Source organism: Cryptomeria japonica, chromosome 11, assembly GCF_030272615.1.
Source record: "Cryptomeria japonica chromosome 11, Sugi_1.0, whole genome shotgun sequence".
Taxonomy (NCBI): domain Eukaryota; kingdom Viridiplantae; phylum Streptophyta; class Pinopsida; order Cupressales; family Cupressaceae; genus Cryptomeria; species Cryptomeria japonica.
In genome coordinates, this window is record NC_081415.1 from 657,222,220 (window position 1) to 657,238,343 (window position 16,124).

Genomic DNA, 16,124 nt, shown 5'->3' on the forward strand with positions numbered 1-16,124 from the left:
TTCCAATACCTTGTCCATTATCCAGCACCTCTTTTCCATCCTTTCATCCATCCTATCCAATCCTTGGCCTAAATCCTTAGTCCCATCTCGTTTCCATGTCATTATCATGTCAACGTCTTTGAGCATACCTTTCATAGCCATGGTCCATTGTAGCACAAATTTCAAGCATACTGTCCAAATAACAAGATGCTTGAGTCCTTCCATCCCCTATCATATGCCCATTTTCTTCCAAAAATTCAAAATGAAAAATGAAAAAAAAAAGAAAAAAATAGTAAAGAAAAATCATTCGTTCTCTGGTGAAAACCTGGCAAACAGGCACCTCAGGCAAGTACCATGATGAAAACTTGGCAAATAGACATCATGTGTAATCCATGAACATGTTATATTCCATACTTGGGGGCAGGTTTCATTTATGTTATCCTATCATATCCTATTACCCTTCATTATCCTATCATCCTATCATTTGTGATATCCTAGCGTATCCATGTCATACCTTCCATTATCCTACATTGTCCACATTCCCTTTTCCACCTTTGATCTTGACAAGTCCAAGGATCTTCATGAGTTTCATGCATCCCATTCACAGTTTTCAGTCTATCATAGCTTTTGGTCTTTATCCATTGGCTTATTACAACCCTTTGTCCATATTCCTTGGCTTATTGCAACCTTTCGTCATTATCCCTTAGCCTATCACATCCTTATCCTATTCATATCCTTTATCCATTGTTGATCTTGCTTATCATGTCCATATCCTTTCATCATCCATATACTCTTTCTTACCCTTGATCTTGATCTAACATAAGGACGCGAAATGCAAACATGGTTTCAAAAGAATATTGGCATGTCCCCCAGTCCATGCCATTGCTTTACATTGTCATATCTAGTCCCTTATCACATCGCATAGTAGCCCTTGGGAAGTGAATTTGTTCTACCTTTTCCATAATAATTGGCCTTTGTCTTTCTTCTATCCACCAACATTTCAGAAAGCTTGTTTATCCATCTATCATATTCCTTGCCTTGCTAGACAATGGGGGCAAAATCATAAAAAAAATCCCAAAAAATCCAATAAAGTCTTGAAAAATTCCCTACAAATCAAATCAAGTCCTGAAAAATCTCTAAAAATCAAATAAAGTCTTGAAAAAATCCCTAAAAATAAATAAAATCCTAAAAAAAAATTCAAAAAAATCAAATAATGTCCTAAAAATAAAAAATAAATTGTAAAATGACCTCAAAAAAAGCACAAAAAAAAATCCAAAAAAACCCTAAAAATTGGAAAACATCTAAAAATCTAAAATTAATCCTTTCATTTCATTTTATTAATAAAATGTCCCTTTTGTACATAACCAATCGCTTTTGTTTTATTTTTTCCCAATAAACTGTCCCTTTTTGTACATAGACAGACATTTGAGCAAACATCAAACAGAAACACAATAAATATTGCGCTTAACAAAATCACGCATTAACAGATGAACTATTCAACCGAGCAAGCATGTAAACTGATCAAAGTTGTCGTATCAATCAACAACATCAACATTATCGGTCCCTTTGTCAGCATTATCATGGGTCTTATACAAGGTACTGCATTCCCTGAAACCAGACAACATGATCGTCCTTTTATCACAACAATTTCACTATTGACAACCAAGAGCAAGATGTTTGTTTGACTTGTTTGAATTTGCGAGTCTTATTATTTTATTGATTTATCTTTGGCTTTGACCATGTTCCTATGTTGCTCGATGATGTCACTGAGTGATTTAGAGTGGTTGGGATGGCTCATGGTCCTTTTTTGGTTTTTGTTTTCTGTTTGTAGAATGTTTCGTAGCATTTTGGGGCATGTATGTCTTGGGTGTCTGTGATAAGTACATTCAATTTGTGAATGCCACACATACCTCAACCCTTGACACACATTATGTCTTAGGGTGTTTTGACTTATTCTTTGTCTGCAACATGTCTGCTTTACGCAAAAGGATTGCATTATCACCCTGGCCTTCATTGCCATGGTGCACTGCATCTGTTTGCCGCATAAAAATAAAGGTTTTTACCTACTTTTTGTGCATTTGTGCAAGCAATATTTTCTTCACCACTAATTCTTCTCCGTCTAATTTCCCCTTACTAACATTTCTTCCGTTAGTCCTTGAACTCATCCTGGTCTAATCTTGGCATTTTTTTCGATAAATTGGCCTATTTTCTGGATTTTCCGACCAATTCCTTGAGGGGGCATCCATATATGTTGTCATTATTTGGGGCACATTTCTTGATTGTTTTTTGAAAGAACGCTCATAATCGCATTGTCTCAAAGAGGGGCAAAATGTAGGCATCTAAAAAGGTCAACACTTGCGATGTCATACTTTAACATGTCTACGTGACCTTATTTTAGGGTTTTTGTATTTTACTAATACTTCCTCTTTGTTGCACATTTGGTCTTTATCATTTGTCAACAACGTGTCATTATTTTTCTTTCTTTTCCTCTTCGATCCTATTTAATCCTTTCAATTTGGGTTTTATCGATGTCAATCTCAATTGTCATTTCATGATCATGGTTAGCTATCAATTTCATATAATCATAATTTTTAATCCTAATCAATTCCAATCAATTCTCAATGTCATGACACCAACCATTATCAATTGTTTATCATTTATCAATCATCAATCGATTTTCCATCAATCATTTATCTTCGTCAATTGTCCTTGTTATTTCAATCATTAAGATCAATCTTGAGCATTGATTTCAATAAATTTTAGTTAATTTGTCAATCATTATATCAATCAATCAATTCAATCATTAAATCCTTATCCTGATCATGTTAATTATTTCACGACATCATCTTGATTTATGTCTCTCTCTTAGGGTTTAATAATTCTTTAATTAGTAATCATTTACTAATATTTCTCTTAGGATAAATGAATTTATTCATTTACCCTATGTCTTGTGTCACAATTCAATATTTATTAATTGGCTAATTGAATTTCCTCCCTTTTTGTGAATTAATTAATGAATAAAAACTTATTAATTAATTCACCTTATTTCTATTTCATCATTTCTAATTTTCCTAATTTCCACCTCATTTCCTAATTTGCTAAATCTAATTTCCCACTAATTATCCTCTTCTAGTTGCTCCTATTTTTGTGCTTCCTTTGTCATAAGTTGGAAGCATGATTCTCTCATTTGTAATAAGTGTTAAAATAGAAACATGTCATAACTCTTGACATAGCAACTTGTCCTCACACCTTGCATGGGAAATTTGTCGTAGTCATGACATAGAAGGTGCCATAAGCCTTCTCTTTTCAAATCAATTTGCCATTTTTGAATCAAATTGCTTTTCTCATCCTCTTTCATACTAATTTCATGATTTTACCAATTTCTCTATAAATTGGTCTCTTTCATCAATCTTTTCAAAAATAAACCATATTTTCAAGTATCCTCGCGCTGTCAAAATCGATCTTGCTTCATGCTTTTGCACTTGTAGGTGAGATCCACACAAGCCCAATTTGGAGGAGAAAGAAAGACAATGAAGAGACATGGAGGAGATGCTTTGATGTCTTATGGTTTCCATTTATTTTTTAGCATCTTGTCTTCATACCTTTATTGTGTGTATTAGGAGTTATTTTCATAAGTTTTTAGGTTTGTGGTTGCCTAATTGTATGCTTTGATGCCTTTTCCCAAATTCCTAGTTACACCAGGAATGACAAGTGGAACAAGATTCCACACTTTTCCCCAAAGAGGACAAGTAGCTCAAGAGGGAAAGACAAGTGTCCAAAAGAGGGACACATGTCTTTGGAAGGAATGGCAAGTGTCCTTGAGGACACATGTCTCTTTTGGGAGGAAGCCACTCAAAATAGGCTTTAATTTCCTAAAATTAAGGAAATTAGGGAATATATTTGTGCACACACATGTGAGGGGAGGTTAGGATAAGGTTAGTTTGGAGAGATAGGGTTGGTTAGAACCCAAGGTTTAGATTGGAGATCAGGTTAGAAGAGGGTTAGTTAGGTAGTTAGAAGTTAGGAGACGTGATCAAAAGGGAATATTTGAATTTAATTAATTCAAATAAAAGGGATGGAAAGGGGAATTAATTAATTAGATTAATTAATTCATGAACTAGAAAGAGAATTGATTAATTATCTTAATTAATTCAAGGGATTAGAAGGGGAGAATTAATTAATTCAAGGGATGGGCTTAATTAATTCATATATTTAATTAATTAAATGACTAAAGGAAATAAATTTGACTAAATTGATTAGCCAAATATAAGTGTCTACACCCACCAATTTGTATCATAGCATGATGGAGAATTGATTATTAACAATTGTATTAGAGCTTGATATTTTATCTAACAATACTGTACACCCACCCAATATGTTTCTATGAGGGAACATGATCACTATGGTGTCATTAGCACACACCATAAACTAGTTGAGTAATATGACATGAATTATCAATTAATTTAGATTAAAGTGATGTTTTCTATTCGTTTAACTATAAAATAATAAGTACTACAATAGTAAACAATAAATGTTATTTCAAAAAGTAAAATATATTTTTTATTTTTAATAAACTTCTATATTTTTTATTCAAAAAAGGTTTATAATAGAGAAGAGATGCCTCTAACATTCTTAAAATTATGCATCTATTCAAGCTAGTGTGGAATGCTTATTTAATTATAATATTGTTAATGCTATGACTATGTATATCATTGATGGGGTCATCATGCTCTAAAAGAAGTCTTGATGTTTAGATTGATTGTCACTTTTCACATTATGTCTTCGTAGATTTTGAGAGACCATAGTTTGTATATATCAATCTTAACATCAATGTGTTGGATAATTATATGCCTCAAAATCATGAGAACACAAAACCATTGAACCCAAGTTTAATTTTTCATGAATAACTGTGGTTGAGGGGTCACATCCAAATACATCGAAAAGTTGTAAAATTTGGTCCATTATGAGAAAATAATAAGAGATAGATAATTACATCTAGGGTTATTATTAGCACTTTATAGATCCCTTCATTTCATATACATTTCATATGGATTAACTATGTACAAAAAGTCATTTAAATTCATCCTTACTCAAATTCCAAGTCCTAGGATTCTAGTGCAAAATCCCACTCACACTAGATTTCATAGAGATTCCATCAAATCTCTTCAAAAATTATATTCCCCATCTTGCATTATTTTGCTTGGCCTTCTTGTTTGTTTCCAACGCTTTTACCATAAAGGGTATCCATGGGTTGTTGTTGCCAAGGTGAATGTTCAACCAACTCCCATTGTTATGCATGAAACTTCGACCAACACCAATTACCAAATACTTTTTTAGATATCCAAAACAATGTTGATGGACCAAATACTTAATCAATAGTTTCACTTCCCATCTTCTTTCTCTTGCATCTAGAAGGGTTCCCAACATGGAAGCTCGGTGGTGTAGAGCACCTAGCTCAAAGTTGTCTTTTCTTGCATTTTAGAGTTTTTGTGTGATTTCAAGTTATTTTATGTTTTAATAAGGTGGAAGAAATCCTATGATGCTTTTTGAAGCCATAGTTTGGTTGTCCACACTTTTGTTGTGCTCAGGATCCAAAATTGTCATTATCCTGAAATGTTGTCAAAATGTCAATTTTTGGTTTGTACCAAGTGGATGCATGGAAACTTGCTAGAATGTTTTGAAATGGTTTAAATCCATTTGAGTGATGTTTCAGGCCTTGAGAGCCTTGGAGTGTGTTTTTGCACTCATAGGTAAAAGTTGTCAAAAATTGGTCATGACAACTTTTGCATTTTTAGGCAAAAGTTGTTCATGAAGGAAATGGCGTTGGAAGTTGGTTGGAACCAACTTAAAATGGTGTATATAACCTTCTAAGAATCTCAAATAACAGGTTAATCAACTTTTGGTTTGCATTCAATTCATTTGCCAAGGGTTTCCTATGTTTTTCCTCACGTTTGGACTATTTTTGCTTTGATTTTCTATTTTTGTACAACCTGTATGGTATGGTACGGTTCTCATAATAGAAGAGGAAGTTAGGAATTTTTTTAATCTTTCCAACAAGTATAATATGAAGGTCTGAAGTGTCTTGGATCAAAAGTTATCACTGTTTTGGTAAAAGTTCCTCACAAACCCTTGAAACTTGGGGTTTTGGTTGTAAAAATGCAGTTTACCTGAGCATCCATGAATGGTACAAATTGAAATCTAGTGGATGGCTTGTGTAGGATCTATAAATAGTTTTAGAGTAGGTTTTTTGTGTTTTTTCAAGCCACAAGGAGGAGAATGGGTGAGATGAATAACACACAAGCTTGTAGCTAGTGTGTGAGGGCAGCAGAGATTGTTCTTTTTCAGAGCCATGGAGAAGTGATACCCCAGAAACCCATAGTGTTTTGGAAAGGTCTATGGGTGTAATAAAATAATCCAAGATTTTTTGGGTTGGTGATTGTGACTGGTGAAGAGTTTGGAGCACATCTTCCAAAACTGTCTAGAGGCCCTAAATCCCTTAAAAATAGCTATTTTTCAGTAACCCTAGTTGTATGACAAACCTAGATGGGAAACTAAGTGATCTTGTTTAAATTCCAAATGGGTATCTGAATATGTAAAAATATCTTGGGTTTGTTAGGAAATTTTGGTGGAAAATACCAAAAAACAGTCAAAGAAGGGCTAGTCAATTAGGCCTAATAGCATCTGGTAGAAGCAAGTTGAAAGTCTAGGGCTTGGGAGGAAGGTGCAGACATTGTCAATGCATAAAATGACCTTGAACATACCTGCACAACATAACCACAACCTTTAAACATTTTGTTAGAGTGAAGATCCTTGGTGGAGGTCTTTAGAGCCTAGTTGGAGCTTTGGGAACCTAGTAGGAGACCATCTCAAAATTAGAGATTTGGGTAAAAACCAACAAGAAACCTCAAGAGGCTATACTTAGGAGGCTAGCCAGTAGATTTTAGGCCTTGAAGGTCTAAGGAGTGTAACCTAACAAGTTACTTTGGAGGAGCTTGAGTAGAATGGTGAGTTGAGGAGTTGGGATGAGTAAAGGTGAATTGGAGAGCTAGGCACAAGATCTCTACATCAGAGTGGTATCAGAGCCATTCTTTGAAAGATTTGGTGTATGTCAAATTGTGAAGAATCAGAAGAAATTTCAATGCCTCCAAAGGTAATGACTCCAGAAGCCATCCGATAGATGGTGGCAGAGATGATACAAGGATTGAAGGATACAGAAGGAAGCAGAGGAACCAGAGAGGCAAAGAAGGAGAAGGGAAAGGTTAAGATAGAATGGGGAGATGAGATTGATGAAGAAGTGGAAGATGGAGAGGAACCAACAACAGTAGCTATGCCTCAAGACCAAAAGTTATTCCTAGATGCAGTCAAATCCATTTCTAAGGACAATCTGGATGGATTACCCACATATGGAGGAAACCTCAATGGAGAAGAGTTGCTAGATTGGATAGAAGCTCTCAATAATCATTTTGATTACAAAGAGGTAGCAGAAGAGAAAAGAGTTAATGTGGCCAAATCAAGAATGAGAGGATCAACATTGGTTTGGTGGAATATGATGCAAGAAGAAAGGATACAAGAAGGCAAAAAGAAGATAACTTCATGGAAGCGTATGAAGATCAGACTTAAGGCATAATTCCTTCCAAGAGATTATAAAGTTAAAATTCATAAGAGGCTGCAAAATCTAAAACAAAGGGAGCTAGATGTCAATTCTTACACAGAGGAATTCCATCAACTAAGCCTCAGAGCTAAGAAGCATGAGAATGAGGTGGAGAAATTGGCTAGATACATGAATGGATTGAGAAAAAATACACAAGATGAAATCAATATCCTTACTCCTGATACCGTTCATAAGTGTTTTCAATTAGCATTAAAGGCGGAAGACAAAATCAAGAGGAGGAGTGAACAAAATCAAAAGTTTAGAGGTGGCAGATCCTTTAGAGGAAGGGACAATTTTAGTATAGGACAACACACATCAAGGAATGAAGAAAAATAAAGGCAAGAAGGTGGTGGAGACTCTTCAAGGGGGCCATTTAGGGGATCCTTCAGAGGAAGAAACAATTCTAGGGGTAGATTTGGAAGCTCAGGAAGAGGAAATTTAGTTTTCACTGGTAGATGTTACAAGTGTAATCAAGTTGGCCACACAATGGGAAGGTGTCCGGAGAAAGAAACCAACTCTTCACACTCATACATGGGTGAGAGAAGAACACAATTAGTGCAGGAAGAAGACAATTAAAGTGTGTCTTCCCCTCTCAGCAAGGCAGACCCAGTGACAAATGGTGAAAGTCTAATGCTAAGAAGGTCTTTGTTGAAGGTTCTTCAAGCTCAAGAGACACCACAAAGGAAGAGTTTGTTTAGAACAACTTGTAAGTCTCAAGGCAATATTTGCAAAGTGATTGTAGACTCAGGTTCAACTGAGAATATAGTTTCAACTGAAATGGTGGATAAACTCAAGTTAAAGAGGCTGCCACATCTCACTCCCTACAAGGTGTCATGGCTCAACGGGGGCCAATATGTCTTAGTTGATGATCAAGCATGGGTAGACTATGAGATTGGTGAGTATAAGGACATGATTTTATATGATATATTGCCTATGGATGCTTGTCATTTGTTGTTAGGACGTCCATGGGAATTTGATGTAAAGGCTCAAAATGATGGAGAGAAGAATAGATATGTCATTATCAAGAATGGTAAGAGGTATCAAATGGATCCATTACTTGATCAAAAAGAGGAAAAACAAGCGGGATCAAGTGTGATGATGATGAGTGGGAAATAGTTTCTTAAGGTGATGAAACAAGAAGGAGATCAAGGGTATGCTATTGTGCTCAAACCTAATGAAGAAGGTAAGGCAGATCCAATGGAAGAAGTGCCACAAGAGGTGAAAGGTCTACTCAAACAATATGTAGCTACCTGATTCTTTGCCACCAATGAGGGATGTAAATCAGCAAATAGACCTGATTCCAGGGGCAAGTTTGTCTAACAAGGCTGCCTACAAAATGACACCTAGTCAAAATGAAGAAATTGCCAAACAAGTGCAGGAGCTTTTCGACAAAGGATTCATCAAAAAGAGTTTGATTCTGTGTGCTATACCTACTGTCTTAGCACCCAAGAAAGGGGGAAAATGGAGAATGTGTATAGATTCTAGAGCAATCAATAAGATCACTATAAGGTACCGGTTCCCTATCCCAAGGATAGAAGACCTGTTGGACAATCTTGGGGGTGCAAGCTACTTCACAAAGGTGGATTTAAAATCAAGTTATCATCAGATAAGAATCAAATAAGGGGATGAATGGAAGACAACCTTTAGGACCAATGCTGGCCTCTATGAGTGGTTGGTCATGCCATTTGGCCTTACCAATGCACCTAGCACCTTTCAAAGGCCCATGAATGAAGTCTTGGTTGAGTTCATAGGTAAATTTGTGATTGTATATCTTGATGACATTATAATCTTTAGAAAGTCCAAAGAAAAACATCTCAAGGATGTGGAGATGGTCTTGAAGAAGCTGCAAAAGGCACAACTCAAAATCAACCTTGAAAAGTGTGAGCTTCTCAATACTGAACTTGTATATCTTGGTTTTGTCATTTGACAAGGTTGTCTAAAAATGGATCCTAGTAAGGTTGAGGCAATCCTTAGTTGGCCTACACCTAAGAATATCAATGATGTTAGGAGCTTTCATGGATTAGAATCCTTTTATAGGAAGTTTGTAAGAAACTTTAGTCATGTGTGTGCTCTTGTGCTCAATACTATCAAAGGGGGAGTTAGGTGTCAGTTTAGGTGGACAGAGGAGGCCCAAAAGGGATTTGAGTTGTTGAAAAAGAAGATATCTGAGTTAGCTACCCTTAGGTTACCTGATTTCAATTAGTTATTTACAGTTGAGTGTGATGCTAATCAAAGAGCAATAGGGGATGTTTTGAGTCAAGAGGGTCTTCCCATAGCCTTTTTCTCTGAAAAGTTGAATGAAGCAAAACAAAAGTACTCTGTGTATGACTTGGAGCTGTATGCCATGGTGCAAGCCTTGAATAAGTGGCATCATTACTTGTTGCCCAAAGAGTTTGTGGTCTATACTGACAACCATGCCCTTAGTTTTCTCAATGGACAAGAGAAGTTGAATCAAAAGCACCTCAAGTGGGTAGAATACCTACAATCTTATACCTTCACTATCAAGCATAAGAAGGGAACCTCATATAAAGTTGTTGATGCACTCAGTAGGAGAGTCATGACCATACAAGAGGTTAAATTGCACAGTGTGGGGTTGGAGGAGTTGAGAGACCTCTACAAAGAAGACAAAGATTTTGCTGATATATATGCTACATGTTCTGATTTTTCTAATACTTCTCATGTTTCCTACTCAGAGTATATGATACAGGAAGGTTTTTTGTTTAAAGGACATCTCCTTTGTATACCCTAATTCTCTATGAGACAAAACATCATTCAAGAGAAACATCAAGGGGGTCTAGGAGCTCATTTTGGCAATGATAAAACAATGGAGCAGGTTAGTCGGTTCTACTATTGGCCCAAGTTGCAATCAGAAGTAAGGAGATTTGTTGAACAATGTGCCATATGTCAGAGAGAAAAAGGATCAACAAGTAATGCAGGTTTATATCAGCCCTTAGTCATACCCCAAAGGCCTTGGGAATGTTTGAGCATGGACTTTGTGTTGGGTTTACCAAGAACACCAAGAGGATTTGATAGTGTTTATGTGGTGGTAGATAGGTTCAGCAAAATGGCTCACTTCATCCCTTTTAAGAGTACCAATGATTTCACCTATACTGCAGGTCTTTTCTTCAAATAAATAGTAAGAATCCATGGACTTCCAATTAGCATTGTGAGTGATAGGGATGTTAAGTTTTTGAGTCACTTCTGGAGAACCTTATGGAAGAAGTTGGGTACTAGACTCTCATTTTCATCTGCCTACCATCCATAATTAGATGGTCAAACTGAGGTGGTCAAAAGGTCCTTGGGTAATCTCCTAAGGTGTCTCACTAAGAAACATGGTCAGACTTGGGACTTGGCAATCAGCCAAGCAGAATATGCATACAATGATTCAGTCAATCAAAGCACAAGTAAAAGTCCTTTTGAAATTGTTTATGGAATGCATCCTAGAGGTGTCTTAGAACTAAGTGATATCAGTACAATGACCCACAAGAGTTCTCAAGGAGATAGTTTTGCTAAAGGTATTAAGGAAATTCATGACAAAGTACAACAATCCTTGCAACAAAAATAAAAAAAATATACAGAACAAACTGATCAATCAAGAAGGAACTTGCAATTTAAGGGTGGAGACTTAGTTTTGGCTTATCTTAGAAAGGAAAGACTTCCAAAAGGACAACCAACCAAGTTGATGATGAAGAAGATTGGGCCACTCAAGATTATGCATAAGTTTGGCCAAAATGCCTATGAGGTTGAACTACCTCCTTCTTTGGCCATATCTCCTATTTTCAATATTTGTGACTTGTATCCCTATAAAGGAGAATCTCAGACCTCTCAGATGGATACCAAATTGCAATCTGAAGAGGATTGGGTGAAGGATTTACCAGTTAGTCAATTGGTTCAGTTAGAAAGCATCTTGGATACCAAGGTGATCAAGAAGACAAGAAAGGGCATCTACAAACATTATCTTGTGAAGTGGGCAGGTCTACCTAATTCAGAGGCTATGTGGATGTCAAAAGCTGACATAATTCATCATGGAGTGCAACTAGCAGACCTGATAACTCAAGGGACTTGAGTTCCTTTTGTAAAGCGGAAAAATTGAACCCTAGTCGTTCTCCCCTCCCCAACTCCGAGGAGAGAGAAGGGAGAGTCACTAGGGTTGATGGTTTTCACTTAGAAGGGACTTTACATTCAAAAGAGGGGTTGAAACCCACAAGATCCAATCCCATGCAATGCAAGATTGGATTCTATATGAGTTTCAAGGGTTGTGATAGCAAGGATACCCTCTTTTGTAAAGAATGTAGATAGAAAGATTAAGCTAGGAATACATAGAAAGTGAGAAAGATTTGCTTATAAACTGAGATAGGGATATGATATGAAGCTACGGACCTGGAATTAGTAGTAAAATGTTGAGACGGCGCTGTCCTGCAAATTTGAGAAAAAGTTGACGGGATGATGGCGCCCGGCGTGCACACGGTCCTCCGAAAAATCCGCGAAACGAAGGGGGATCTGTTCGTCTCTGCACAAGGATTCCAGATCTTCAATTTCAGCTGCATACCTGCAACCTACACACAGAAAAGTGAAGACGATTGGGGGGTTAGGGATTAGGGGTTTGCCCTTAGGTCAAACCCCGGTTTTGGAATTAACCAAGAAATGAGAAATGCTTGTAAATGTAATGTAAAACAAGTACTAATACCTTGTTGTAAGGATGTTTGTATCCTTATATGCGAAGGTATAGATGTTGTTATATGTTGTATGTTGTATGTTGTAATATGTGATCTCCTCTTCAATGGTTGAATCCTTGTCTTGAATGCAACACCTATCCTTGAATGGAGACTTAGAATGATCAATTGCTTGAAGGAATGCTTGAATGCTTGAATGCCTGAATGTTTGAATATTGTTTCCAGGTCTTGTACACATATGTCCTTCCTCTTTTTGACCTCCTCGAATGGGAGAGGAAATGTAGTTTATATACTTGCCAATTAGGGTTAAAAGACTAATTTTCTCGACCTTAGGCCGACCAGGAAATGTTATTTTCCAATTTGCAAACAAAAAGGCCCGAAATCCCATAGCAGAACGGGCCCAAAATAGGGCCAGGGACCAGGGCGCTGGGCGCTCTGGTCCCACCTCCCGGGACAACGGGGTGCAAGGAGGATCAGGCCAGGGTGCTGGAAAAATGCAGTTTTTGGTGTCGTGAGCAAGTTTCGGGGTCTCCATTCAGGTTCAGTGTTGCGTCGCCATCGTTAAGACCCAAATGCAGTCGAAATTGCAAGTGTCACAATTTTAGGACGCTACATTTAGCCCCCACTTTAGCGGGAGTATAAGCATACGCTCATACTTCCGGTAAAGTACAAGGAAACAACATTGAAAAACTTTCACCACGTCAAGGAGGCAAGATACACCAAGCCCCTAGTGGACTAAGGATCTTACGACTTTGATTGACAAAGTAAAAGGGAAGATCATGAGGGAGAACCATGACTGTCAGTAGTAAGGTTCCCTCACTATGAGTCATGCAAGAAAGATATCAAAAATTTTCAAGGCAAGGCTAAATTTGCCAAGAAATTTTCAAGTATCTTGAAAAGATATGAACGGGATGTATGCCCCCCTACGTTAAAGCGATCGTACACGCCTCACCGGGGGTGATTGCTTTAAGGTAGTGATACATATAAGAAATGAGAAAGGAGCACGTTATCGCAAGGATTTAGCCCCCAAGTGTGAGATAAGCCGAAGGATAATAGACACAAAACACAAAGCACAAGGTGACTTTGCTTTCCTCGGGGTCAGTATGTTGTATGATAATTCATGTATATCATATGTATGTATGCATAATTGTTCTTCATTCCCCAATTAAGGAAGGTCACCTAGAAGAAGGGAACACATGTGTCTTTTGAGTCAACATGAGAGAGATCGAGAGATCTCAATGCTTTGCATCGTCCTCAAGTAGACAACACTAAGGACAACAAATAGAAGAATGAGAATAACACATAGAAGAAGTAACAAAAGAGAGGGGGAGAGAATCTGCTATGCTAATGAAACTAGTCTAGCACGTCATCTACCCCCCGATCTTGCTGATCAGTATTTCGGGAAGGTAGGGAACACGCTAGAGGAGGAACATCCAACACAACAGATGGAGCTATCACAAGATCCAAACAAGGGCTATGTTCATATCCCAAGCCACGGTGTTCTTGTCCAGGAGCTAGGATAAGTGCTTTAGAAAATTCGTTAGATAAATGGTTATCAATATCAACAAGTTCATATTCACTATCAGAATGAACAGGAGAAGTAGCATTTTCATCATGAATAACATTTTCATCTATATCATCATCAAGATTTATAAAAATAGGATCTTTAACTCACACAGGATCAAGACCATCATGCATCTTATGTTTAGGAGATTTCGGCTCAATCGTCGGTTGAGGAGAAAATGGAATAATGCTTGTTGAAGGTGTTTTTGGGGATTGCAAAGTTTGAGAGGCAGCTGCCTGAGCTCTAAGACGACGCTTTCGTCGGTGTTCACGTGCAGAACGATTTCGTCTAGTCTTAGTAGGAAGTTGAGAAGATTGAGGAGGAGGAATGTTCTCATCCTTATCACTTGGGTGTTTAGGTTGTGGTCTCTTAGGTTGAACAATAGGAGAAGAGGAAGGTCTCTTCTCTCCATAAGAGGAAGGAGGAGGAACTACTCCATATAAAGGAGGAATATTTGGTTTTGGAAGGAGACCAAGTCCATCATGACGAGGAGGGATAGGTCTACTTTTAGGAAGTTTATTAATCATAGGCATAGTCACATCCATAGGGATGGGTTGGGAATCTTCTTGAGGAAAGACATTAGTTTTATCTTTCAAAGGAAGAAATTCCTTCTCAAGAATGATAGGAATGTCAAGTTTGGGTGTTCTGGGTTCACTTAGAGATAGGATCATATCTTTTTTCCACTTTTGATAAGATTTGAAAAGATGATCACTTCGCGGAGGAAGAGATTGGAATTGTTTAGGCCAAAAGTAATCAATAGGAATGCTAGAAGTTCTTTCAGCTGGTTTAAAGAGACTATGATTGACAGTAACAACTTCACCATTATGGGGAAATTTCAGACACTTGTGAATAGGAGAAGCAATAGCTTTCATGGAAGATAGCCAAGAATAGCCCAGCTTCACACGAAATTGTTCGGATGATGGAATAATAGCAAAGTCCACATCAAGGGATTTGTTATGGACCTCAATAGGTAATGTAATAGAACCAATTGCAGGAGAAGAAAATGCATCAAATAGTTTCACAACCACATCTGTTTCATCATAGATCACTTGATTCAATTGCAAAGTAAAAAGAAATTCTTCAGTAATGATATTAACCATGCAAGAAGGATCAATAAGCACTCCACGGCAAGGTGTATTTTTGACTTTTGCAACTATATATAAAGGACCGTCAGGTGCCCTGATAGTTTCACTAAAATCAAAGGTGATGGAAAGTTCTTTAGGGATTTTCTGCTGCTCTACAAAGTTAATCACATTCGGAGTCATAGACACAAGATCATTAGGTGAGACAGAGGAATCAGTAGTATCAATCGCATTAGAGGTATGAGAAGGCAATGGATCAGTAAAAATCTGAAGATTTTGGTTAGGAGGAGCTACAGATGTATTGCCTTTATCATTCACTCCAGAAACAGAAATAGTATTATTATCAATCAAATCTTGAATTTTACCCTTTAAAGCAAAACATTTTTCAGTATCATGCCCAGGTTGACGATGAAATTGACAAAAAGATTTGTTATCAAAATAAGGTGAATTAATCTTTGCAGGATCAATTTGCCTTATAGGAGGAAGAGTAAGCACATTTTGTTCCAATAACTTATTCATAATACTATGCAATGATTCATTCAAAGGAGTAAACTTTCTTTCTCTCTTGAAAAACTTAGAAATAGGAGACACACCTGATGCTGCATTCACATTGTTGTTGATGATGTTTTCATTGAATTTAATGGACTCTCTGTTCGGTTTAAACTTCCCAAATGGTTGTTGACTACTATCACCCTTATCACTCGGAGCCATAGGATGTGATTGTTCCATTTGACTCACAGTCAGTTGATAATTGTGAAGAGTTGCGCACAACTGTTGGAAAGAAGTAAACTCAGAAAACAAGAGTTTTTCTCTAATATCTTTTTGTAAATTAGAAATAAAGATTCTTTGAATATCATTTTCAGGCACTGGAAAGGAAATTTGAGCATACAAATGCTTATATCTACCAATGAAATCAGTCACTTTTTCTTTAACACCTTGTTTACAATGCATTAAATCAATCAAAGTAACTTTAGGACTTATATTGTTTTGAAATTGTTGAATGAAAGCATTTGCAAGTTGTTCGAAAGAAGTAATAGAATAGGAAGGCAACGAGCAATACCATTGTAGGGCTTTGTCTCTTAATGTTCTAGTAAACAATTTTGCAAGCAACCTTTGGTCATAAGCAAAATCGGTACATATTGTTTGAAATGTCTTAACATGTGTTAGAGGATCAC